This window comes from Lissotriton vulgaris, chromosome 8 (genome assembly GCF_964263255.1).
Source record: "Lissotriton vulgaris chromosome 8, aLisVul1.2, whole genome shotgun sequence".
In the NCBI taxonomy this organism is placed as follows: domain Eukaryota; kingdom Metazoa; phylum Chordata; class Amphibia; order Caudata; family Salamandridae; genus Lissotriton; species Lissotriton vulgaris.
The window spans coordinates 546092796-546117996 of NC_141696.1; the positions used below are offsets into that span (position 1 = coordinate 546092796).

The window sequence follows — 25201 nt, forward strand, 5'->3', positions numbered from 1 at the left end:
CTCAAATGATATCACTATCATTTATAAGTGTCCCCTTTTATTTTGTCCCAGCATTGGACACGTCTTACAGCAAGTCAGCACTTATTTATCTATTTCTGCAGTGGCTAGACCCTAAAGAGAAAGAATAAAAAGCTGTTCATAACAACATAAGAAACACATGTTGCATTTTTTCTCAAATGCTTATTCCCTTTGTGCAAATCGGAATGCCAAGCTGAATAACTGGGCCACAGATTCTGGCTAATTATCTTTCCCTTGAATGCAAGTAGCAATAAAAACTGCCTAATGCAGGACTAAAGCATTCCTTGCAAGCCTCTAACATCATAACATAACTGAGCTGCTGGTAGCAAGCTAAGCAATACCTTCCCAAAATGAGAAGTACATGTGCTAATCCGCTCAATCAGCGCTCGATCAGGCTCGATCAGGCGAGATATAGAAAAGGTGGAAAGGGTCCAAATGGCTGTCCCTTCCTTTTTAGGGTGGGTCCTTCTGACTATCATAGGATTGCTTGTATAAGTGGCCAGGGTCAGAGAAAAAACTTTCAACCCTTCTCAGTGTTCTATCCAGAAGCAGGCATTTTCTGTGCCTTTAATTTCAGGCTTTTCCCAGCAGTCTCTGTTCTGCCTATGTAAATTAACAAAAGCAGTGCTTATTCATCACTTACTCTAATGTCCTTACTGTCCAGAAAGCTCTGCCTAAGTATGCTTTTTTTCTTTTTCAGTGAAATTCTAAATGTTTTTTCTGCCCAGTCTATGGCAGTAGAATGCTGCTTATGATGCCACATTTTGTTGAATCACCAAGGTACAACTACAGAGGAATATATGAGTCTGAACGACATGGAACTCTTAGCTAACACATCACAATGTGTGATGCTTGCCAACCAAGCACTAGATTCTGGAGCGCTGATGATCAGAACATTCTGCTCCTGAAGGAAAGGAAAGACAGCTTGATGGAAAATAAAGTCTCAGTTTATATTAACGCTCTCTCTCTCCCAATATCTATCTATCTATCTATCTATCTATCTATCTATCTATCTATCTATCTATCTATCTATCTATCTATCTATCTATCTATCTATCTATCTATCTATCTATCTATCTATCTATCTATCTATCTATCTATCTATCTATCTATCTATCTATCTATCTATCTATCTATCTATCTATCTATCTTTATATATGGATACCTGCGTACACATACATATAGATATGCCATGCATTCCTTTAGATTTGTTCCAACCTCTTACCATTTATTTGAGAATCCCTACTTTTCAAGTGACTGCAAATGAAGTCATTTCCGGCACTTTTTGGCCGGGGCAAGGTAACAAAAACACATGCCAACTTTTAATACAAATCATTGGTCTCTTTATTAACGCGCACTGTCAAACATGGGGCTTTCACACGTCAGGTAAACATGATAACCAATACACAACAGAAGCAGATGTAGATTGCTTATCAATGCCAGGATAGAATAGTTGTGAATTGAGTAATAGAAGGGCCCCTGAATTGATACTTATTATATACAGCCTGTAAGATAGTGAAAATGCAGGCTAGGAAAGGAGATGCAAATATCAATGTATTAGAAAAATACATAAAGAGGAGTGATTTGCTTTTATTCATTCAAGGCTAGAAAAAATCAACATACTATTGCAAGCATTCATACACCACCAAATAGAAATAAACAATTCTGACATTAAACGTAAAGGTGACGATGCATTTGTATCATCACCTTGAGAAGGGTCACCGAGGAATTGAGCCCAGGGCTTCTGCACTTAAACACCAGAAACACTCCACTAAACTAAGATGCCTGTTGGTGCCAACAATTCCCAAAGTTAATGCATGTTCTAGGTGAGCAATGAACAGAATGCAGGGCTCTTATGAAAGCGAGGTCTGTGAATCAACAGATACATCCACATGCCAATTACTTTAGTGTTTTTAAGAGAATTCACTTTCTTGGAATGAGTCTGCATGAAACCATCTTCAGGGCCTGGACAATTTCATGGCAAAACGGCACCTCTCAACATTGCAGCCAAGACAATATAAAAACTGTTTCTGCCCGGTTTCGAACCGGGGACCTTTTGCGTGTGAGGCGAACGTGATGACCACTACACTACAGAAACAGATGTCTACAGTTGATTCTTCTGTGATGAAACTTCTCAAAACAGGCTATTCCAAGGGCCTCTGGTTTTAGATTTCTTTCATGCAACCTTCCCAGACAGCCCTAGCTGAACGCTTGTATATGCCATGCAAGTTCAGCATTTTTGCAAAATGCTTAAAGAGAAATGTTTCCTATTTGCTCAGGCAGGGCAAGGTTAAAAGCATGAGACTCTAGCAAATATTCATCCACTACTGCAAAGAGAAAATTGATATTGGCTTTGAAATGCATACTTCAATACTACTTTAAAAAAGCACCAACGAAAGGGCTCGTCCGGGATTTGAACCCGGGACCTCTCGCACCCAAAGCGAGAATCATACCCCTAGACCAACGAGCCTTCGAAAGGCCTGCACCTCTGAAAAGCTAATACCAGCTCTAAGCACGCAATGAAGATCATGCTGGGGACTTTTTCATGCTTGGTCTGTGAATACACATGAAATTCAGTGTCAACTTACCCTTTCTCAAATGATATCACTATCATTTATAAGTGTCCCCTTTTATTTTGTCCCAGCATTGGACACGTCTTACAGGAAGTCAGCACTTATTTATCTATTTCTGCAGTGGCTAGACCCTAAAGAGAAAGAATAAAAAGCTGTTCATAACAACATAAGAAACACATGTTGCATTTTTTCTCAAATGCTTATTCCCTTTGTGCAAATCGGAATGCCAAGCTGAATAACTGGGTCACAGATTCTGGCTAATTATCTTTCCCTTGAATGCAAGTAGCAATAAAAACTGCCTAATGCAGGACTAAAGCATTCCTTGCAAGCCTCTAACATCATAACATAACTGAGCTGCTGGTAGCAAGCTAAGCAATACCTTCCCAAAATGAGAAGTACATGTGCTAATCCGCTCAATCAGCGCTCGATCAGGCTCGATCAGGCGAGATATAGAAAAGGTGGAAAGGGTCCAAATGGCTGTCCCTTCCTTTTTAGGGTGGGTCCTTCTGACTATCATAGGATTGCTTGTATAAGTGGCCAGGGTCAGAGAAAAAACTTTCAACCCTTCTCAGTGTTCTATCCAGAAGCAGGCATTTTCTGTGCCTTTAATTTCAGGCTTTTCCCAGCAGTCTCTGTTCTGCCTATGTAAATTAACAAAAGCAGTGCTTATTCATCACTTACTCTAATGTCCTTACTGTCCAGAAAGCTCTGCCTAAGTATGCTTTTTTTCTTTTTCAGTGAAATTCTAAATGTTTTTTCTGCCCAGTCTATGGCAGTAGAATGCTGCTTATGATGCCACATTTTGTTGAATCACCAAGGTACAACTACAGAGGAATATATGAGTCTGAACGACATGGAACTCTTAGCTAACACATCACAATGTGTGATGCTTGCCAACCAAGCACTAGATTCTGGAGCGCTGATGATCAGAACATTCTGCTCCTGAAGGAAAGGAAAGACAGCTTGATGGAAAATAAAGTCTCAGTTTATATTAACGCTCTCTCTCTCCCAATATCTATCTATCTATCTATCTATCTATCTATCAATCTATCATCTATCTATCTATCTATCTATCTATCTATCTATCTATCTATCTATCTATCTATCTATCTATCTATCTATCTATCTATCTATCTATCTATCTATCTATCTATCTATCTATCTATCTATCTTTATATATGGATACCTGCGTACACATACATATAGATATGCCATGCATTCCTTTAGATTTGTTCCAACCTCTTACCATTTATTTGAGAATCCCTACTTTTCAAGTGACTGCAAATGAAGTCATTTCCGGCACTTTTTGGCCGGTGCAAGGTAACAAAAACACATGCCAACTTTTAATACAAATCATTGGTCTCTTTATTAACGCGCACTGTCAAACATGGGGCTTTCACACGTCAGGTAAACATGATAACCAATACACAACAGAAGCAGATGTAGATTGCTTATCAATGCCAGGATAGAATAGTTGTGAATTGAGTAATAGAAGGGCCCCTGAATTGATACTTATTATATACAGCCTGTAAGATAGTGAAAAATGCAGGCTAGGAAAGGAGATGCAAATATCAATGTATTAGAAAAATACATAAAGAGGAGTGATTTGCTTTTATTCATTCAAGGCTAGAAAAAATCAACATACTATTGCAAGCATTCATACACCACCAAATAGAAATAAACAATTCTGACATTAAACGTAAAGGTGACGATGCATTTGTATCATCACCTTGAGAAGGGTCACCGAGGAATTGAGCCCAGGGCTTCTGCACTTAAACACCAGAAACACTCCACTAAACTAAGATGCCTGTTGGTGCCAACAATTCCCAAAGTTAATGCATGTTCTAGGTGAGCAATGAACAGAATGCAGGGCTCTTATGAAAGCGAGGTCTGTGAATCAACAGATACATCCACATGCCAATTACTTTAGTGTTTTTAAGAGAATTCACTTTCTTGGAATGAGTCTGCATGAAACCATCTTCAGGGCCTGGACAATTTCATGGCAAAATGGCACCTCTCAACATTGCAGCCAAGACAATATAACAACTGTTTCTGCCCGGTTTCGAACCGGGGACCTTTCGCGTGTGAGGCGACCGTGATAACCACTACACTACAGAAACAGATGTCTACAGTTGATTCTTCTGTGATGAAACTTCTCAAAACAGGCTATTCCAAGGGCCTCTGGTTTTAGATTTCTTTCATGCAACCTTCCCAGACAGCCCTAGCTGAACGCTTGTATATGCCATGCAAGTTCAGCATTTTTGCAAAATGCTTAAAGAGAAATGTTTCCTATTTGCTCAGGCAGGGCAAGGTTAAAAGCATGAGACTCTAGCAAATATTCATCCACTACTGCAAAGAGAAAATTGATATTGGCTTTGAAATGCATACTTCAATACTACTTTAAAAAAGCACCAATGAAAGGGCTCGTCCGGGATTTGAACCCGGGACCTCTCGCACCCAAAGCGAGAATCATACCCCTAGACCAACGAGCCTTCGAAAGGCCCGCACCTCTGAAAAGCTAATACCAGCTCTAAGCACGCAATGAAGATCATGCTGGGGACTTTTTCATGCTTGGTCTGTGAATACACATGAAATTCAGTGTCAACTTACCCTTTCTCAAATGATATCACTATCATTTATAAGTGTCCCCTTTTATTTTGTCCCAGCATTGGACACGTCTTACAGGAAGTCAGCACTTATTTATCTATTTCTGCAGTGGCTAGACACTAAAGAAAAAGAATAAAAAGCTGTTCATAACAACATAAGAAACACATGTTGCATTTTTTCTCAAATGCTTATTCCCTTTGTGCAAATCGGAATGCCAAGCTGAATAACTGGGTCACAGATTCTGGCTAATTATCTTTCCCTTGAATGCAAGTAGCAATAAAAACTGCCTAATGCAGGACTAAAGCATTCCTTGCAAGCCTCTAACATCATAACATAACTGAGCTGCTGGTAGCAAGCTAAGCAATACCTTCCCAAAATGAGAAGTACATGTGCTAATCCGCTCAATCAGCGCTCGATCAGGCTCGATCAGGCGAGATATAGAAAAGGTGGAAAGGGTCCAAATGGCTGTCCCTTCCTTTTTAGGGTGGGTCCTTCTGACTATCATAGGATTGCTTGTATAAGTGGCCAGGGTCAGAGAAAAAACTTTCAACCCTTCTCAGTGTTCTATCCAGAAGCAGGCATTTTCTGTGCCTTTAATTTCAGGCTTTTCCCAGCAGTCTCTGTTCTGCCTATGTAAATTAACAAAAGCAGTGCTTATTCATCACTTACTCTAATGTCCTTACTGTCCAGAAAGCTCTGCCTAAGTATGCTTTTTTTCTTTTTCAGTGAAATTCGAAATGTTTTTTCTGCCCAGTCTATGGCAGTAGAATGCTGCTTATGATGCCACATTTTGTTGAATCACCAAGGTACAACTACAGAGGAATATATGAGTCTGAACGACATGGAACTCTTAGCTAACACATCACAATGTGTGATGCTTGCCAACCAAGCACTAGATTCTGGAGCGCTGATGATCAGAACATTCTGCTCCTGAAGGAAAGGAAAGACAGCTTGATGGAAAATAAAGTCTCAGTTTATATTAACGCTCTCTCTCTCCCAATATCTATCTATCTATCTATCTATCTATCTATCTATCTATCTATCTATCTATCTATCTATCTATCTATCTATCTATCTATCTATCTATCTATCTATCTATCTATCTATCTATCTATCTATCTATCTATCTATCTATCTATCTATCTATCTATCTATCTATCTATCTATCTATCTATCTATCTATCTATCTATCTATCCATCCATCCATCCATCCATCCATCCATCCATCCATCCATCCATCTATCTATCTATCTATCTATCTATCTATCTATCTATCTATCTATCTATCTATCTATCTATCTATCTATCTATCTATCTATCTATCTATCTATCTATCTATCTATCTATCTATCTATCTATCTATCTATCTATCTATCTATCTATCTATCTATCTATCTATCTATCTATCTTTATATATGGATACCTGCGTACACATACATATAGATATGCCATGCATTCCTTTAGATTTGTTCCAACCTCTTACCATTTATTTGAGAATCCCTACTTTTCAAGTGACTGCAAATGAAGTCATTTCCGGCACTTTTTGGCCGGTGCAAGGTAACAAAAACACATGACAACTTTTAATAAAAATCATTGGTCTCTTTATTAACGCGCACTGTCAAACATGGGGCTTTCACACGTCAGGTAAACATGATAACCAATATACAACAGAAGCAGATGTAGATTGCTTATCAATGCCGGGATAGAACAGTTGTGAATTGAGTAGAAGAAGGGCCCCTGAATTGATACTTATTATATACAGCCTGTAAGATAGTGAAAAATGCAGGCTAGGAAAGGAGATGCAAATATCAATGTATTAGAAAAATACATAAAGAGGAGTGATTTGCTTTTATTCATTCAAGGCTAGAAAAAATCAACATACTATTGCAAGCATTCATACACCACCAAATAGAAATAAACAATTCTGACATTAAACGTAAAGGTGACGATGCATTTGTATCATCACCTTGAGAAGGGTCACCGAGGAATTGAGCCCAGGGCTTCTGCACTTAAACACCAGAAACACTCCACTAAACTAAGATGCCTGTTGGTGCCAACAATTCCCAAAGTTAATGCATGTTCTAGGTGAGCAATGAACAGAATGCAGGGCTCTTTTCAAAGCGAGGTCTGTGAATCAACAGATACATCCACATGCCAATTACTTTAGTGTTTTTAAGAGAATTCACTTTCTTGGAACGAGTCTGCATGAAACCATCTTCAGGGCCTGGACAATTTCATGGCAAAACGGCACCTCTCAACATTGCAGCCAAGACAATATAACAACTGTTTCTGCCCGGTTTCGAACCGGCGACCTTTCGCGTGTGAGGCAAACGTGATAACCACTACACTACAGAAACAGATGTCTACAGTTGATTCTTCTGTGATGAAACTTCTCAAAACAGGCTATTCCAAGGCCTCTGGTTTTAGATTTCTTTCATGCAACCTTCCCAGACAGCCCTAGCTGAACGCTTGTATATGCCATGCAAGTTCAGCATTTTTGCAAAATGCTTAAAGAGAAATGTTTCCTATTTGCTCAGGCAGGGCAAGGTTAAAAGCATGAGACTCTAGCAAATATTCATCCACTACTGCAAAGAGAAAATTGATATTGGCTTTGAAATGCATACTTCAATACTACTTTAAAAAAGCACCAATGAAAGGGCTCGTCCGGGATTTGAACCCGGGACCTCTCGCACCCAAAGCGAGAATCATACCCCTAGACCAACGAGCCTTCGAAAGGCCTGCACCTCTGAAAAGCTAATACCAGCTCTAAGCACGCAATGAAGATCATGCTGGGGACTTTTTCATGCTTGGTCTGTGAATACACATGAAATTCAGTGTCAACTTACCCTTTCTCAAATGATATCACTATCATTTATAAGTGTCCCCTTTTATTTTGTCCCAGCATTGGACACGTCTTACAGGAAGTCAGCACTTATTTATCTATTTCTGCAGTGGCTAGACCCTAAAGAGAAAGAATAAAAAGCTGTTCATAACAACATAAGAAACACATGTTGCATTTTTTCTCAAATGCTTATTCCCTTTGTGCAAATCGGAATGCCAAGCTGAATAACTGGGTCACAGATTCTGGCTAATTATCTTTCCCTTGAATGCAAGTAGCAATAAAAACTGCCTAATGCAGGACTAAAGCATTCCTTGCAAGCCTCTAACATCATAACATAACTGAGCTGCTGGTAGCAAGCTAAGCAATACCTTCCCAAAATGAGAAGTACATGTGCTAATCCGCTCAATCAGCGCTCGATCAGGCTCGATCAGGCGAGATATAGAAAAGGTGGAAAGGGTCCAAATGGCTGTCCCTTCCTTTTTAGGGTGGGTCCTTCTGACTATCATAGGATTGCTTGTAGGAGTGGCAGGGTCAGAGAAAAAACTTTCAACCCTTCTTAGTGTTCTATCCAGAAGCAGGCATTTTCTGTGCCTTTAATGTCAGGCTTTTCCCAGCAGTCTCTGTTCTGCCTATGTAAATTAACAAAAGCAGTGCTTATTCATCACTTACTCTAATGTCCTTACTGTCCAGAAAGCTCTGCCTAAGTATGCTTTTTTTCTTTTTCAGTGAAATTCGAAATGTTTTTTCTGCCCAGTCTATGGCAGTAGAATGCTGCTTATGATGCCACATTTTGTTGAATCACCAAGGTACAACTACAGAGGAATATATGAGTCTGAACGACATGGAACTCTTAGCTAACACATCACAATGTGTGATGCTTGCCAACCAAGCACTAGATTCTGGAGCGCTGATGATCAGAACATTCTGCTCCTGAAGGAAAGGAAAGACAGCTTGATGGAAAATAAAGTCTCAGTTTATATTAACGCTCTCTCTCTCCCAATATCTATCTATCTATCTATCTATCTATCTATCTATCTATCTATCTATCTATCTATCTATCTATCTATCTATCTATCTATCTATCTATCTATCTATCTATCTATCTATCTATCTATCTATCTATCTATCTATCTATCTATCTATCTATCTATCTATCCATCCATCCATCCATCCATCCATCCATCCATCCATCCATCCATCCATCTATCTATCTATCTATCTATCTATCTATCTATCTATCTATCTATCTATCTATCTATCTATCTATCTATCTATCTATCTATCTATCTATCTATCTATCTATCTATCTATCTATCTATCTATCTATCTATCTATCTATCTATCTATCTATCTATCTTTATATATGGATACCTGCGTACACATACATATAGATATGCCATGCATTCCTTTAGATTTGTTCCAACCTCTTACCATTTATTTGAGAATCCCTACTTTTCAAGTGACTGCAAATGAAGTCATTTCCGGCACTTTTTGGCCGGTGCAAGGTAACAAAAACACATGACAACTTTTAATAAAAATCATTGGTCTCTTTATTAACGCGCACTGTCAAACATGGGGCTTTCACACGTCAGGTAAACATGATAACCAATATACAACAGAAGCAGATGTAGATTGCTTATCAATGCCGGGATAGAACAGTTGTGAATTGAGTAGAAGAAGGGCCCCTGAATTGATACTTATTATATACAGCCTGTAAGATAGTGAAAAATGCAGGCTAGGAAAGGAGATGCAAATATCAATGTATTAGAAAAATACATAAAGAGGAGTGATTTGCTTTTATTCATTCAAGGCTAGAAAAAATCAACATACTATTGCAAGCATTCATACACCACCAAATAGAAATAAACAATTCTGACATTAAACGTAAAGGTGACGATGCATTTGTATCATCACCTTGAGAAGGGTCACCGAGGAATTGAGCCCAGGGCTTCTGCACTTAAACACCAGAAACACTCCACTAAACTAAGATGCCTGTTGGTGCCAACAATTCCCAAAGTTAATGCATGTTCTAGGTGAGCAATGAACAGAATGCAGGGCTCTTTTCAAAGCGAGGTCTGTGAATCAACAGATACATCCACATGCCAATTACTTTAGTGTTTTTAAGAGAATTCACTTTCTTGGAACGAGTCTGCATGAAACCATCTTCAGGGCCTGGACAATTTCATGGCAAAACGGCACCTCTCAACATTGCAGCCAAGACAATATAACAACTGTTTCTGCCCGGTTTCGAACCGGGGACCTTTCGCGTGTGAGGCAAACGTGATAACCACTACACTACAGAAACAGATGTCTACAGTTGATTCTTCTGTGATGAAACTTCTCAAAACAGGCTATTCCAAGGCCTCTGGTTTTAGATTTCTTTCATGCAACCTTCCCAGACAGCCCTAGCTGAACGCTTGTATATGCCATGCAAGTTCAGCATTTTTGCAAAATGCTTAAAGAGAAATGTTTCCTATTTGCTCAGGCAGGGCAAGGTTAAAAGCATGAGACTCTAGCAAATATTCATCCACTACTGCAAAGAGAAAATTGATATTGGCTTTGAAATGCATACTTCAATACTACTTTAAAAAAGCACCAATGAAAGGGCTCGTCCGGGATTTGAACCCGGGACCTCTCGCACCCAAAGCGAGAATCATACCCCTAGACCAACGAGCCTTCGAAAGGCCTGCACCTCTGAAAAGCTAATACCAGCTCTAAGCACGCAATGAAGATCATGCTGGGGACTTTTTCATGCTTGGTCTGTGAATACACATGAAATTCAGTGTCAACTTACCCTTTCTCAAATGATATCACTATCATTTATAAGTGTCCCCTTTTATTTTGTCCCAGCATTGGACACGTCTTACAGGAAGTCAGCACTTATTTATCTATTTCTGCAGTGGCTAGACCCTAAAGAGAAAGAATAAAAAGCTGTTCATAACAACATAAGAAACACATGTTGCATTTTTTCTCAAATGCTTATTCCCTTTGTGCAAATCGGAATGCCAAGCTGAATAACTGGGTCACAGATTCTGGCTAATTATCTTTCCCTTGAATGCAAGTAGCAATAAAAACTGCCTAATGCAGGACTAAAGCATTCCTTGCAAGCCTCTAACATCATAACATAACTGAGCTGCTGGTAGCAAGCTAAGCAATACCTTCCCAAAATGAGAAGTACATGTGCTAATCCGCTCAATCAGCGCTCGATCAGGCTCGATCAGGCGAGATATAGAAAAGGTGGAAAGGGTCCAAATGGCTGTCCCTTCCTTTTTAGGGTGGTTCCTTCTGACTATCATAGGATTGCTTGTATAAGTGGCCAGGGTCAGAGAAAAAACTTTCAACCCTTCTCAGTGTTCTATCCAGAAGCAGGCATTTTCTGTGCCTTTAATTTCAGGCTTTTCCCAGCAGTCTCTGTTCTGCCTATGTAAATTAACAAAAGCAGTGCTTATTCATCACTTACTCTAATGTCCTTACTGTCCAGAAAGCTCTGCCTAAGTATGCTTTTTTTCTTTTTCAGTGAAATTCGAAATGTTTTTTCTGCCCATTCTATGGCAGTAGAATGCTGCTTATGATGCCACATTTTGTTGAATCACCAAGGTACAACTACAGAGGAATATATGAGTCTGAACGACATGGAACTCTTAGCTAACACATCACAATGTGTGATGCTTGCCAACCAAGCACTAGATTCTGGAGCGCTGATGATCAGAACATTCTGCTCCTGAAGGAAAGGAAAGACAGCTTGATGGAAAATAAAGTCTCAGTTTATATTAACGCTCTCTCTCTCCCAATATCTATCTATCTATCTATCTATCTATCTATCTATCTATCTATCTATCTATCTATCTATCTATCTATCTATCTATCTATCTATCTATCTATCTATCTATCTATCTATCTATCTATCTATCTATCTATCTATCTATCTATCTATCTATCTATCTATCTATCTATCTATCTATCTTTATATATGGATACCTGCGTACACATACATATAGATATGCCATGCATTCCTTTAGATTTGTTCCAACCTCTTACCATTTATTTGAGAATCCCTACTTTTCAAGTGACTGCAAATGAAGTCATTTCCGGCACTTTTTGGCCGGTGCAAGGTAACAAAAACACATGACAACTTTTAATAAAAATCATTGGTCTCTTTATTAACGCGCACTGTCAAACATGGGGCTTTCACATGTCAGGTAAACATGATAACCAATATACAACAGAAGCAGATGTAGATTGCTTATCAATGCCGGGATAGAACAGTTGTGAATTGAGTAGAAGAAGGGCCCCTGAATTGATACTTATTATATACAGCCTGTAAGATAGTGAAAAATGCAGGCTAGGAAAGGAGATGCAAATATCAATGTATTAGAAAAATACATAAAGAGGAGTGATTTGCTTTTATTCATTCAAGGCTAGAAAAAATCAACATACTATTGCAAGCATTCATACACCACCAAATAGAAATAAACAATTCTGACATTAAACGTAAAGGTGACGATGCATTTGTATCATCACCTTGAGAAGGGTCACCGAGGAATTGAGCCCAGGGCTTCTGCACTTAAACACCAGAAACACTCCACTAAACTAAGATGCCTGTTGGTGCCAACAATTCCCAAAGTTAATGCATGTTCTAGGTGAGCAATGAACAGAATGCAGGGCTCTTTTCAAAGCGAGGTCTGTGAATCAACAGATACATCCACATGCCAATTACTTTAGTGTTTTTAAGAGAATTCACTTTCTTGGAACGAGTCTGCATGAAACCATCTTCAGGGCCTGGACAATTTCATGGCAAAACGGCACCTCTCAACATTGCAGCCAAGACAATATAACAACTGTTTCTGCCCGGTTTCGAACCGGGGACCTTTCGCGTGTGAGGCAAACGTGATAACCACTACACTACAGAAACAGATGTCTACAGTTGATTCTTCTGTGATGAAACTTCTCAAAACAGGCTATTCCAAGGGCCTCTGGTTTTAGATTTCTTTCATGCAACCTTCCCAGACAGCCCTAGCTGAACGCTTGTATATGCCATGCAAGTTCAGCATTTTTGCAAAATGCTTAAAGAGAAATGTTTCCTATTTGCTCAGGCAGGGCAAGGTTAAAAGCATGAGACTCTAGCAAATATTCATCCACTACTGCAAAGAGAAAATTGATATTGGCTTTGAAATGCATACTTCAATACTACTTTAAAAAAGCACCAATGAAAGGGCTCGTCCGGGATTTGAACCCGGGACCTCTCGCACCCAAAGCGAGAATCATACCCCTAGACCAACGAGCCTTCGAAAGGCCTGCACCTCTGAAAAGCTAATACCAGCTCTAAGCACGCAATGAAGATCATGCTGGGGACTTTTTCATGCTTGGTCTGTGAATACACATGAAATTCAGTGTCAACTTACCCTTTCTCAAATGATATCACTATCATTTATAAGTGTCCCCTTTTATTTTGTCCCAGCATTGGACACGTCTTACAGGAAGTCAGCACTTATTTATCTATTTCTGCAGTGGCTAGACCCTAAAGAGAAAGAATAAAAAGCTGTTCATAACAACATAAGAAACACATGTTGCATTTTTTCTCAAATGCTTATTCCCTTTGTGCAAATCGGAATGCCAAGCTGAATAACTGGGTCACAGATTCTGGCTAATTATCTTTCCCTTGAATGCAAGTAGCAATAAAAACTGCCTAATGCAGGACTAAAGCATTCCTTGCAAGCCTCTAACATCATAACATAACTGAGCTGCTGGTAGCAAGCTAAGCAATACCTTCCCAAAATGAGAAGTACATGTGCTAATCCGCTCAATCAGCGCTCGATCAGGCTCGATCAGGCGAGATATAGAAAAGGTGGAAAGGGTCCAAATGGCTGTCCCTTCCTTTTTAGGGTGGGTCCTTCTGACTATCATAGGATTGCTTGTATAAGTGGCCAGGGTCAGAGAAAAAACTTTCAACCCTTCTCAGTGTTCTATCCAGAAGCAGGCATTTTCTGTGCCTTTAATTTCAGGCTTTTCCCAGCAGTCTCTGTTCTGCCTATGTAAATTAACAAAAGCAGTGCTTATTCATCACTTACTCTAATGTCCTTACTGTCCAGAAAGCTCTGCCTAAGTATGCTTTTTTTCTTTTTCAGTGAAATTCGAAATGTTTTTTCTGCCCAGTCTATGGCAGTAGAATGCTGCTTATGATGCCACATTTTGTTGAATCACCAAGGTACAACTACAGAGGAATATATGAGTCTGAACGACATGGAACTCTTAGCTAACACATCACAATGTGTGATGCTTGCCAACCAAGCACTAGATTCTGGAGCGCTGATGATCAGAACATTCTGCTCCTGAAGGAAAGGAAAGACAGCTTGATGGAAAATAAAGTCTCAGTTTATATTAACGCTCTCTCTCTCCCAATATCTATCTATCTATCTATCTATCTATCTATCTATCTATCTATCTATCTATCTATCTATCTATCTATCTATCTATCTATCTATCTATCTATCTATCTATCTATCTATCTATCTATCTATCTATCTATCTATCTATCTATCTATCTATCTATCTATCTATCTATCTATCTATCCATCCATCCATCCATCCATCCATCCATCCATCCATCCATCCATCCATCCATCCATCCATCCATCCATCCATCCATCCATCTATCTATCTATCTATCTATCTATCTATCTATCTATCTATCTATCTATCTATCTATCTATCTATCTATCTATCTATCTATCTATCTATCTATCTATCTATCTATCTATCTATCTATCTATCTATCTATCTATCTATCTATCTATCCATCCATCCATCCATCCATCCATCCATCCATCCATCCATCCATCCATCCATCCATCCATCCATCTATCTATCTATCTATCTATCTATCTATCTATCTAGCTATCTATCTATCTATCTATCTATCTATCTATCTATCTATCTATCTATCTATCTATCTATCTATCTATCTATCTATCTATCTATCTATCTATCTATCTATCTATCTATCTTTATATATGGATACCTGCGTACACATACATATAGATATGCCATGCATTCCTTTAGATTTGAACCTTTTACCATTTATTTGAGAATCCCTACTTTTCAAGTGACTGCAAATGAAGTTATTTCCGGCACTTTTTGGCCGGTGCAAGGTAACAAAAACACATGACAACTTTTAATAAAAATCATTGGTCTCTTTATTAATGCGCACTGTCAAACATGGGGCTTTCACACGTCAGGTAAACATGATAACCAATATACAACAGAAGCAGATGTAGATTGCTTATCAATGCCGGGATAGAACAGTTGTGAATTGAGTAGAAGAAGGGCCCCTGAATTGATACTTATTATATACAGCCTATAAGATAGTGAAAAATGCAGGCTAGGAAAGGAGATGCAAATATCAATGTATTAGAAAAATACATAAAGAGGAGTGATTTGCTTTTATTCATTCAAGGCTAGAAAAAATCAACATACTATTGCAAGCATTCATACACCACCAAATAGAAATAAACAATTCTGACATTAAACGTAAAGGTGATGATGCATTTGTATCATCACCTTGAGAAGGGTCACCGAGGAATTGAGCCCAGGGCTTCTGCACTTAAACACCAGAAACACTCCACTAAACTAAGATGCCTGTTGGTGCCAACAATTCCCAAAGTTAATGCATGTTCTAGGTGAGCAATGAACAGAATGCAGGGCTCTTTTCAAAGCGAGGTCTGTGAATCAACAGATACATCCACATGCCAATTACTTTAGTGTTTTTAAGAGAATTCACTTTCTTGGAACGAGTCTGCATGAAACCATCTTCAGGGCCTGGACAATTTCATGGCAAAACAGCACCTCTCAACATTGCAGCCAAGACAATATAACAACTGTTTCTGCCCGGTTTCGAACCGGGGACCTTTCGCGTGTGAGGCAAATGTGATAACCACTACACTACAGAAACAGATGTCTACAGTTGATTCTTCTGTGATGAAACTTCTCAAAACAGGCTATTCCAAGGGCCTCTGGTTTTAGATTTCTTTCATGCAACCTTCCCAGACAGCCCTAGCTGAACGCTTGTATATGCCATGCAAGTTCAGCATTTTTGCAAAATGCTTAAAGAGAAATGTTTCCTATTTGCTCAGGCAGGGCAAGGTTAAAAGCATGAGACTCTAGCAAATATTCATCCACTACTGCAAAGAGAAAATTGATATTGGCTTTGAAATGCATACTTCAATACTACTTTAAAAAAGCACCAATGAAAGGGCTCGTCTGGGATTTGAACCCGGGACCTCTCGCACCCAAAGCGAGAATCATACCCCTAGACCAACGAGCCTTCGAAAGACCCGCACCTCTGAAAAGCTAATACCAGCTCTAAGCACGCAATGAAGATCATGCTGGGGACTTTTTCATGCTTGGTCTGTGAATACACATGAAATTCAGTGTCAACTTACCCTTTCTCAAATGATATCACTATCATTTATAAGTGTCCCCTTTTATTTTGTCCCAGCATTGGACACGTCTTACAGGAAGTCAGCACTTATTTATCTATTTCTGCAGTGGCTAGACCCTAAAGAGAAAGAATAAAAAGCTGTTCATAACAACATAAGAAACACATGTTGCATTTTTTCTCAAATGCTTATTCCCTTTGTGCAAATCGGAATGCCAAGCTGAATAACTGGGCCACAGATTCTGGCTAATTATCTTTCCCTTGAATGCAAGTAGCAATAAAAACTGCCTAATGCAGGACTAAAGCATTCCTTGCAAGCCTCTAACATCATAACATAACTGAGCTGCTGGTAGCAAGCTAAGCAATACCTTCCCAAAATGAGAAGTACATGTGCTAATCCGCTCAATCAGCGCTCGATCAGGCTCGATCAGGCGAGATATAGAAAAGGTGGAAAGGGTCCAAATGGCTGTCCCTTCCTTTTTAGGGTGGGTCCTTCTGACTATCATAGGATTGCTTGTACGAGTGGCCAGGGTCAGAGAAAAAACTTTCAACCCTTCTCAGTGTTCTATCCAGAAGCAGGCATTTTCTGTGCCTTTAATTTCAGGCTTTTCCCAGCAGTCTCTGTTCTGCCTATGTAAATTAACAAAAGCAGTGCTTATTCATCACTTACTCTAATGTCCTTACTGTCCAGAAAGCTCTGCCTAAGTATGCTTTTTTTCTTTTTCAGTGAAATTCTAAATGTTTTTTCTGCCCAGTCTATGGCAGTAGAATGCTGCTTATGATGCCACATTTTGTTGAATCACCAAGGTACAACTACAGAGGAATATATGAGTCTGAACGACATGGAACTCTTAGCTAACACATCACAATGTGTGATGCTTGCCAACCAAGCACTAGATTCTGGAGCGCTGATGATCAGAACATTCTGCTCCTGAAGGAAAGGAAAGACAGCTTGATGGAAAATAAAGTCTCAGTTTATATTAACGCTCTCTCTCTCCCAATATCTATCTATCTATCTATCTATCTATCTATCTATCTATCTATCTATCTATCTATCTATCTATCTATCTATCTATCTATCTATCTATCTATCTATCTATCTATCTATCTATCTATCTATCTATCTATCTATCTATCTATCTATCTATCTATCTATCTATCTATCTATCTTTATATATGGATACCTGCGTACACATACATATAGATATGCCATGCATTCCTTTAGATTTGTTCCAACCTCTTACCATTTATTTGAGAATTCCTACTTTTCAAGTGACTGCAAATGAAGTCATTTCCGGCACTTTTTGGCCGGTGCAAGGTAACAAAAACACATGCCAACTTTTAATACAAATCATTGGTCTCTTTATTAACGCGCACTGTCAAACATGGGGCTTTCACACGTCAGGTAAACATGATAACCAATACACAACAGAAGCAGATGTAGATTGCTTATCAATGCCAGGATAGAATAGTTGTGAATTGAGTAATAGAAGGGCCCCTGAATTGATACTTATTATATACAGCCTGTAAGATAGTGAAAAATGCAGGCTAGGAAAGGAGATGCAAATATCAATGTATTAGAAAAATACATAAAGAGGAGTGATTTGCTTTTATTCATTCAAGGCTAGAAAAAATCAACATACTATTGCAAGCATTCATACACCACCAAATAGAAATAAACAATTCTGACATTAAACGTAAAGGTGACGATGCATTTGTATCATCACCTTGAGAAGGGTCACCGAGGAATTGAGCCCAGGGCTTCTGCACTTAAACACCAGAAACACTCCACTAAACTAAGATGCCTGTTGGTGCCAACAATTCCCAAAGTTAATGCATGTTCTAGGTGAGCAATGAACAGAATGCAGGGCTCTTATGAAAGCGAGGTCTGTGAATCAACAGATACATCCACATGCCAATTACTTTAGTGTTTTTAAGAGAATTCACTTTCTTGGAATGAGTCTGCATGAAACCATCTTCAGGGCCTGGACAATTTCATGGCAAAACGGCACCTCTCAACATTGCAGCCAAGACAATATAACAACTGTTTCTGCCCGGTTTCATACCGGGGACCTTTCGCGTGTGAGGCGAACGTGATAACCACTACACTACAGAAACAGATGTCTACAGTTGATTCTTCTGTGATGAAACTTCTCAAAACAGGCTATTCCAAGGGCCTCTGGTTTTAGATTTCTTTCATGCAACCTTCCCAGACAGCCCTAGCTGAACGCTTGTATATGCCATGCAAGTTCAGCATTTTTGCAAAATGCTTAAAGAGAAATGTTTCCTATTTGCTCAGGCAGGGCAAGGTTAAAAGCATGAGACTCTAGCAAATATTCATCCACTACTGCAAAGAGAAAATTGATATTGGCTTTGAAATGCATACTTCAATACTACTTTAAAAAAGCACCAATGAAAGGGCTCATCCGGGATTTGAACCCGGGACCTCTCGCACCCAAAGCGAGAATCATACCCCTAGACCAACGAGCCTTCGAAAGGCCCGCACCTCTGAAAAGCTAATACCAGCTCTAAGCACGCAATGAAGATCATGCTGGGGACTTTTTCATGCTTGGTCTGTGAATACACATGAAATTCAGTGTCAACTTACCCTTTCTCAAATGATATCACTATCATTTATAAGTGTCCCCTTTTATTTTGTCCCAGCATTGGACACGTCTTACAGCAAGTCAGCACTTATTTATCTATTTCTGCAGTGGCTAGACCCTAAAGAGAAAGAATAAAAAGCTGTTCATAACAACATAAGAAACACATGTTGCATTTTTTCTCAAATGCTTATTCCCTTTGTGCAAATCGGAATGCCAAGCTGAATAACTGGGCCACAGATTCTGGCTAATTATCTTTCCCTTGAATGCAAGTAGCAATAAAAACTGCCTAATGCAGGACTAAAGCATTCCTTGCAAGCCTCTAACATCATAACATAACTGAGCTGCTGGTAGCAAGCTAAGCAATACCTTCCCAAAATGAGAAGTACATGTGCTAATCCGCTCAATCAGCGCTCGATCAGGCTCGATCAGGCGAGATATAGAAAAGGTGGAAAGGGTCCAAATGGCTGTCCCTTCCTTTTTAGGGTGGGTCCTTCTGACTATCATAGGATTGCTTGTATAAGTGGCCAGGGTCAGAGAAAAAACTTTCAACCCTTCTCAGTGTTCTATCCAGAAGCAGGCATTTTCTGTGCCTTTAATTTCAGGCTTTTCCCAGCAGTCTCTGTTCTGCCTATGTAAATTAACAAAAGCAGTGCTTATTCATCACTTACTCTAATGTCCTTACTGTCCAGAAAGCTCTGCCTAAGTATGCTTTTTTTCTTTTTCAGTGAAATTCTAAATGTTTTTTCTGCCCAGTCTATGGCAGTAGAATGCTGCTTATGATGCCACATTTTGTTGAATCACCAAGGTACAACTACAGAGGAATATATGAGTCTGAACGACATGGAACTCTTAGCTAACACATCACAATGTGTGATGCTTGCCAACCAAGCACTAGATTCTGGAGCGCTGATGATCAGAACATTCTGCTCCTGAAGGAAAGGAAAGACAGCTTGATGGAAAATAAAGTCTCAGTTTATATTAACGCTCTCTCTCTCCCAATATCTATCTATCTATCTATCTATCTATCTATCTATCTATCTATCTATCTATCTATCTATCTATCTATCTATCTATCTATCTATCTATCTATCTATCTATCTATCTATCTATCTATCTATCTATCTATCTATCTATCTATCTATCTATCTATCTATCTATCTATCTATCTATCTATCTATCTATCTATCTTTATATATGGATACCTGCGTACACATACATATAGATATGCCATGCATTCCTTTAGATTTGTTCCAACCTCTTACCATTTATTTGAGAATTCCTACTTTTCAAGTGACTGCAAATGAAGTCATTTCCGGCACTTTTTGGCCGGTGCAAGGTAACAAAAACACATGCCAACTTTTAATACAAATCATTGGTCTCTTTATTAACGCGCACTGTCAAACATGGGGCTTTCACACGTCAGGTAAACATGATAACCAATACACAACAGAAGCAGATGTAGATTGCTTATCAATGCCAGGATAGAATAGTTGTGAATTGAGTAATAGAAGGGCCCCTGAATTGATACTTATTATATACAGCCTGTAAGATAGTGAAAAATGCAGGCTAGGAAAGGAGATGCAAATATCAATGTATTAGAAAAATACATAAAGAGGAGTGATTTGCTTTTATTCATTCAAGGCTAGAAAAAATCAACATACTATTGCAAGCATTCATACACCACCAAATAGAAATAAACAATTCTGACATTAAACGTAAAGGTGACGATGCATTTGTATCATCACCTTGAGAAGGGTCACCGAGGAATTGAGCCCAGGGCTTCTGCACTTAAACACCAGAAACACTCCACTAAACTAAGATGCCTGTTGGTGCCAACAATTCCCAAAGTTAATGCATGTTCTAGGTGAGCAATGAACAGAATGCAGGGCTCTTATGAAAGCGAGGTCTGTGAATCAACAGATACATCCACATGCCAATTACTTTAGTGTTTTTAAGAGAATTCACTTTCTTGGAATGAGTCTGCATGAAACCATCTTCAGGGCCTGGACAATTTCATGGCAAAACGGCACCTCTCAACATTGCAGCCAAGACAATATAACAACTGTTTCTGCCCGGTTTCATACCGGGGACCTTTCGCGTGTGAGGCGAACGTGATAACCACTACACTACAGAAACAGATGTCTACAGTTGATTCTTCTGTGATGAAACTTCTCAAAACAGGCTATTCCAAGGGCCTCTGGTTTTAGATTTCTTTCATGCAACCTTCCCAGACAGCCCTAGCTGAACGCTTGTATATGCCATGCAAGTTCAGCATTTTTGCAAAATGCTTAAAGAGAAATTTTTCCTATTTGCTCAGGCAGGGCAAGGTTAAAAGCATGAGACTCTAGCAAATATTCATCCACTACTGCAAAGAGAAAATTGATATTGGCTTTGAAATGCATACTTCAATACTACTTTAAAAAAGCACCAATGAAAGGGCTCATCCGGGATTTGAACCCGGGACCTCTCGCACCCAAAGCGAGAATCATACCCCTAGACCAACGAGCCTTCGAAAGGCCCGCACCTCTGAAAAGCTAATACCAGCTCTAAGCACGCAATGAAGATCATGCTGGGGACTTTTTCATGCTTGGTCTGTGAATACACATGAAATTCAGTGTCAACTTACCCTTTCTCAAATGATATCACTATCATTTATAAGTGTCCCCTTTTATTTTGTCCCAGCATTGGACACGTCTTACAGGAAGTCAGCACTTATTTATCTATTTCTGCAGTGGCTAGACCCTAAAGAGAAAGAATAAAAAGCTGTTCATAACAACATAAGAAACACATGTTGCATTTTTTCTCAAATGCTTATTCCCTTTGTGCAAATCGGAATGCCAAGCTGAATAACTGGGTCACAGATTCTGGCTAATTATCTTTCCCTTGAATGCAAGTAGCAATAAAAACTGCCTAATGCAGGACTAAAGCATTCCTTGCAAGCCTCTAACATCATAACATAACTGAGCTGCTGGTAGCAAGCTAAGCAATACCTTCCCAAAATGAGAAGTACATGTGCTAATCCGCTCAATCAGCGCTCGATCAGGCTCGATCAGGCGAGATATAGAAAAGGTGGAAAGGGTCCAAATGGCTGTCCCTTCCTTTTTAGGGTGGGTCCTTCTGACTATCATAGGATTGCTTGTATAAGTGGCCAGGGTCAGAGAAAAAACTTTCAACCCTTCTCAGTGTTCTATCCAGAAGCAGGCATTTTCTGTGCCTTTAATTTCAGGCTTTTCCCAGCAGTCTCTGTTCTGCCTATGTAAATTAACAAAAGCAGTGCTTATTCATCACTTACTCTAATGTCCTTACTGTCCAGAAAGCTCTGCCTAAGTATGCTTTTTTTCTTTTTCAGTGAAATTCGAAATGTTTTTCTGCCCAGTCTATGGCAGTAGAATGCTGCTTATGATGCCACATTTTGTTGAATCACCAAGGTACAACTACAGAGGAATATATGAGTCTGAACGACATGGAACTCTTAGCTAACACATCACAATGTGTGATGCTTGCCAACCAAGCACTAGATTCTGGAGCGCTGATGATCAGAACATTCTGCTCCTGAAGGAAAGGAAAGACAGCTTGATGGAAAATAAAGTCTCAGTTTATATTAACGCTCTCTCTCTCCCAATATCTATCTATCTATCTATCTATCTATCTATCTATCTATCTATCTATCTATCTATCTATCTATCTATCTATCTATCTATCTATCTATCTATCTATCTATCTATCTATCTATCTATCTATCTATCTATCTATCTATCTATCTATCTATCTATCTATCTATCTATCTATCTATCTATCTATCTATCTATCTATCTATCTATCCATCCATCCATCCATCCATCCATCCATCCATCCATGCATCCATCCATCCATCCATCCATCTATCTATCTATCTATCTATCTATCTATCTAGCTATCTATCTATCTATCTATCTATCTATCTATCTATCTATCTATCTATCTATCTATCTATCTATCTATCTATCTATCTATCTATCTATCTATCTATCTATCTATCTATCTTTATATATGGATACCTGCGTACACATACATATAGATATGCCATGCATTCCTTTAGATTTGTTCCAACCTTTTACCATTTATTTGAGAATCCCTACTTTTCAAGTGACTGCAAATGAAGTTATTTCCGGCACTTTTTGGCCGGTGCAAGGTAACAAAAACACATGACAACTTTTAATAAAAATCATTGATCTCTTTATTAATGCGCACTGTCAAACATGGGGCTTTCACACGTCAGGTAAACATGATAACCAATATACAACAGAAGCAGATGTAGATTGCTTATCAATGCCGGGATAGAACAGTTGTGAATTGAGTAGAAGAAGGGCCCCTGAATTGATACTTATTATATACAGCCTGTAAGATAGTGAAAAATGCAGGCTAGGAAAGGAGATGCAAATATCAATGTATTAGAAAAATACATAAAGAGGAGTGATTTGCTTTTATTCATTCAAGGCTAGAAAAAATCAACATACTATTGCAAGCATTCATACACCACCAAATAGAAATAAACAATTCTGACATTAAACGTAAAGGTGATGATGCATTTGTATCATCACCTTGAGAAGGGTCACCGAGGAATTGAGCCCAGGGCTTCTGCACTTAAACACCAGAAACACTCCACTAAACTAAGATGCCTGTTGGTGCCAACAATTCCCAAAGTTAATGCATGTTCTAGGTGAGCAATGAACAGAATGCAGGGCTCTTTTCAAAGCGAGGTCTGTGAATCAACAGATACATCCACATGCCAATTACTTTAGTGTTTTTAAGAGAATTCACTTTCTTGGAACGAGTCTGCATGAAACCATCTTCAGGGCCTGGACAATTTCATGGCAAAACAGCACCTCTCAACATTGCAGCCAAGACAATATAACAACTGTTTCTGCCCGGTTTCGAACCGGGGACCTTTCGCGTGTGAGGCAAACGTGATAACCACTACACTACAGAAACAGATGTCTACAGTTGATTCTTCTGTGATGAAACTTCTCAAAACAGGCTATTCCAAGGGCCTCTGGTTTTAGATTTCTTTCATGCAACCTTCCCAGACAGCCCTAGCTGAACGCTTGTATATGCCATGCAAGTTCAGCATTTTTGCAAAATGCTTAAAGAGAAATGTTTCCTATTTGCTCAGGCAGGGCAAGGTTAAAAGCATGAGACTCTAGCAAATATTCATCCACTACTGCAAAGAGAAAATTGATATTGGCTTTGAAATGCATACTTCAATACTACTTTAAAAAAGCACCAATGAAAGGGCTCGTCTGGGATTTGAACCCGGGACCTCTCGCACCCAAAGCGAGAATCATACCCCTAGACCAACGAGCCTTCGAAAGACCTGCACCTCTGAAAAGCTAATACCAGCTCTAAGCACGCAATGAAGATCATGCTGGGGACTTTTTCATGCTTGGTCTGTGAATACACATGAAATTCAGTGTCAACTTACCCTTTCTCAAATGATATCACTATCATTTATAAGTGTCCCCTTTTATTTTGTCCCAGCATTGGACACGTCTTACAGGAAGTCAGCACTTATTTATCTATTTCTGCAGTGGCTAGACCCTAAAGAGAAAGAATAAAAAGCTGTTCATAACAACATAAGAAACACATGTTGCATTTTTTCTCAAATGCTTATTCCCTTTGTGCAAATCGGAATGCCAAGCTGAATAACTGGGCCACAGATTCTGGCTAATTATCTTTCCCTTGAATGCAAGTAGCAATAAAAACTGCCTAATGCAGGACTAAAGCATTCCTTGCAAGCCTCTAACATCATAACATAACTGAGCTGCTGGTAGCAAGCTAAGCAATACCTTCCCAAAATGAGAAGTACATGTGCTAATCCGCTCAATCAGCGCTCGATCAGGCTCGATCAGGCGAGATATAGAAAAGGTGGAAAGGGTCCAAATGGCTGTCCCTTCCTTTTTAGGGTGGGTCCTTCTGACTATCATAGGATTGCTTGTACGAGTGGCCAGGGTCAGAGAAAAAACTTTCAACCCTTCTCAGTGTTCTATCCAGAAGCAGGCATTTTCTGTGCCTTTAATTTCAGGCTTTTCCCAGCAGTCTCTGTTCTGCCTATGTAAATTAACAAAAGCAGTGCTTATTCATC

General features: G+C 39.2%; 13 non-coding genes across 13 annotated transcripts; all 13 read right to left on the bottom strand.

The window, feature by feature from the left end:
- Positions 1-2043: 2043 nt before the first annotated feature.
- Positions 2044-2116, bottom strand: TRNAV-CAC (transfer RNA valine (anticodon CAC)). The gene has a single exon. It is a non-coding gene; the product is annotated as a tRNA-Val (tRNA).
- Positions 2117-2416: 300 nt separating this feature from the next.
- TRNAP-UGG (transfer RNA proline (anticodon UGG)) lies at positions 2417-2488 on the bottom strand. The gene has a single exon. It is a non-coding gene; the product is annotated as a tRNA-Pro (tRNA).
- Positions 2489-4638: 2150 nt separating this feature from the next.
- On the bottom strand, positions 4639-4711 carry TRNAV-CAC (transfer RNA valine (anticodon CAC)). The gene has a single exon. It is a non-coding gene; the product is annotated as a tRNA-Val (tRNA).
- Positions 4712-5011: 300 nt separating this feature from the next.
- On the bottom strand, positions 5012-5083 carry TRNAP-UGG (transfer RNA proline (anticodon UGG)). The gene has a single exon. It is a non-coding gene; the product is annotated as a tRNA-Pro (tRNA).
- A 2771-nt stretch (positions 5084-7854) lies between these two features.
- On the bottom strand, positions 7855-7926 carry TRNAP-UGG (transfer RNA proline (anticodon UGG)). The gene has a single exon. It is a non-coding gene; the product is annotated as a tRNA-Pro (tRNA).
- A 2346-nt stretch (positions 7927-10272) lies between these two features.
- On the bottom strand, positions 10273-10345 carry TRNAV-CAC (transfer RNA valine (anticodon CAC)). Its single transcript has one exon. It is a non-coding gene; the product is annotated as a tRNA-Val (tRNA).
- Positions 10346-10644: 299 nt separating this feature from the next.
- Positions 10645-10716, bottom strand: TRNAP-UGG (transfer RNA proline (anticodon UGG)). The gene has a single exon. It is a non-coding gene; the product is annotated as a tRNA-Pro (tRNA).
- Positions 10717-12879: 2163 nt separating this feature from the next.
- TRNAV-CAC (transfer RNA valine (anticodon CAC)) lies at positions 12880-12952 on the bottom strand. The gene has a single exon. It is a non-coding gene; the product is annotated as a tRNA-Val (tRNA).
- Positions 12953-13252: 300 nt separating this feature from the next.
- Positions 13253-13324, bottom strand: TRNAP-UGG (transfer RNA proline (anticodon UGG)). The gene has a single exon. It is a non-coding gene; the product is annotated as a tRNA-Pro (tRNA).
- Positions 13325-15915: 2591 nt separating this feature from the next.
- TRNAV-CAC (transfer RNA valine (anticodon CAC)) lies at positions 15916-15988 on the bottom strand. Its single transcript has one exon. It is a non-coding gene; the product is annotated as a tRNA-Val (tRNA).
- Positions 15989-18892: 2904 nt separating this feature from the next.
- On the bottom strand, positions 18893-18964 carry TRNAP-UGG (transfer RNA proline (anticodon UGG)). Its single transcript has one exon. It is a non-coding gene; the product is annotated as a tRNA-Pro (tRNA).
- A 2552-nt stretch (positions 18965-21516) lies between these two features.
- Positions 21517-21588, bottom strand: TRNAP-UGG (transfer RNA proline (anticodon UGG)). The gene has a single exon. It is a non-coding gene; the product is annotated as a tRNA-Pro (tRNA).
- A 2390-nt stretch (positions 21589-23978) lies between these two features.
- On the bottom strand, positions 23979-24051 carry TRNAV-CAC (transfer RNA valine (anticodon CAC)). The gene has a single exon. It is a non-coding gene; the product is annotated as a tRNA-Val (tRNA).
- Positions 24052-25201: the final 1150 nt, after the last annotated feature.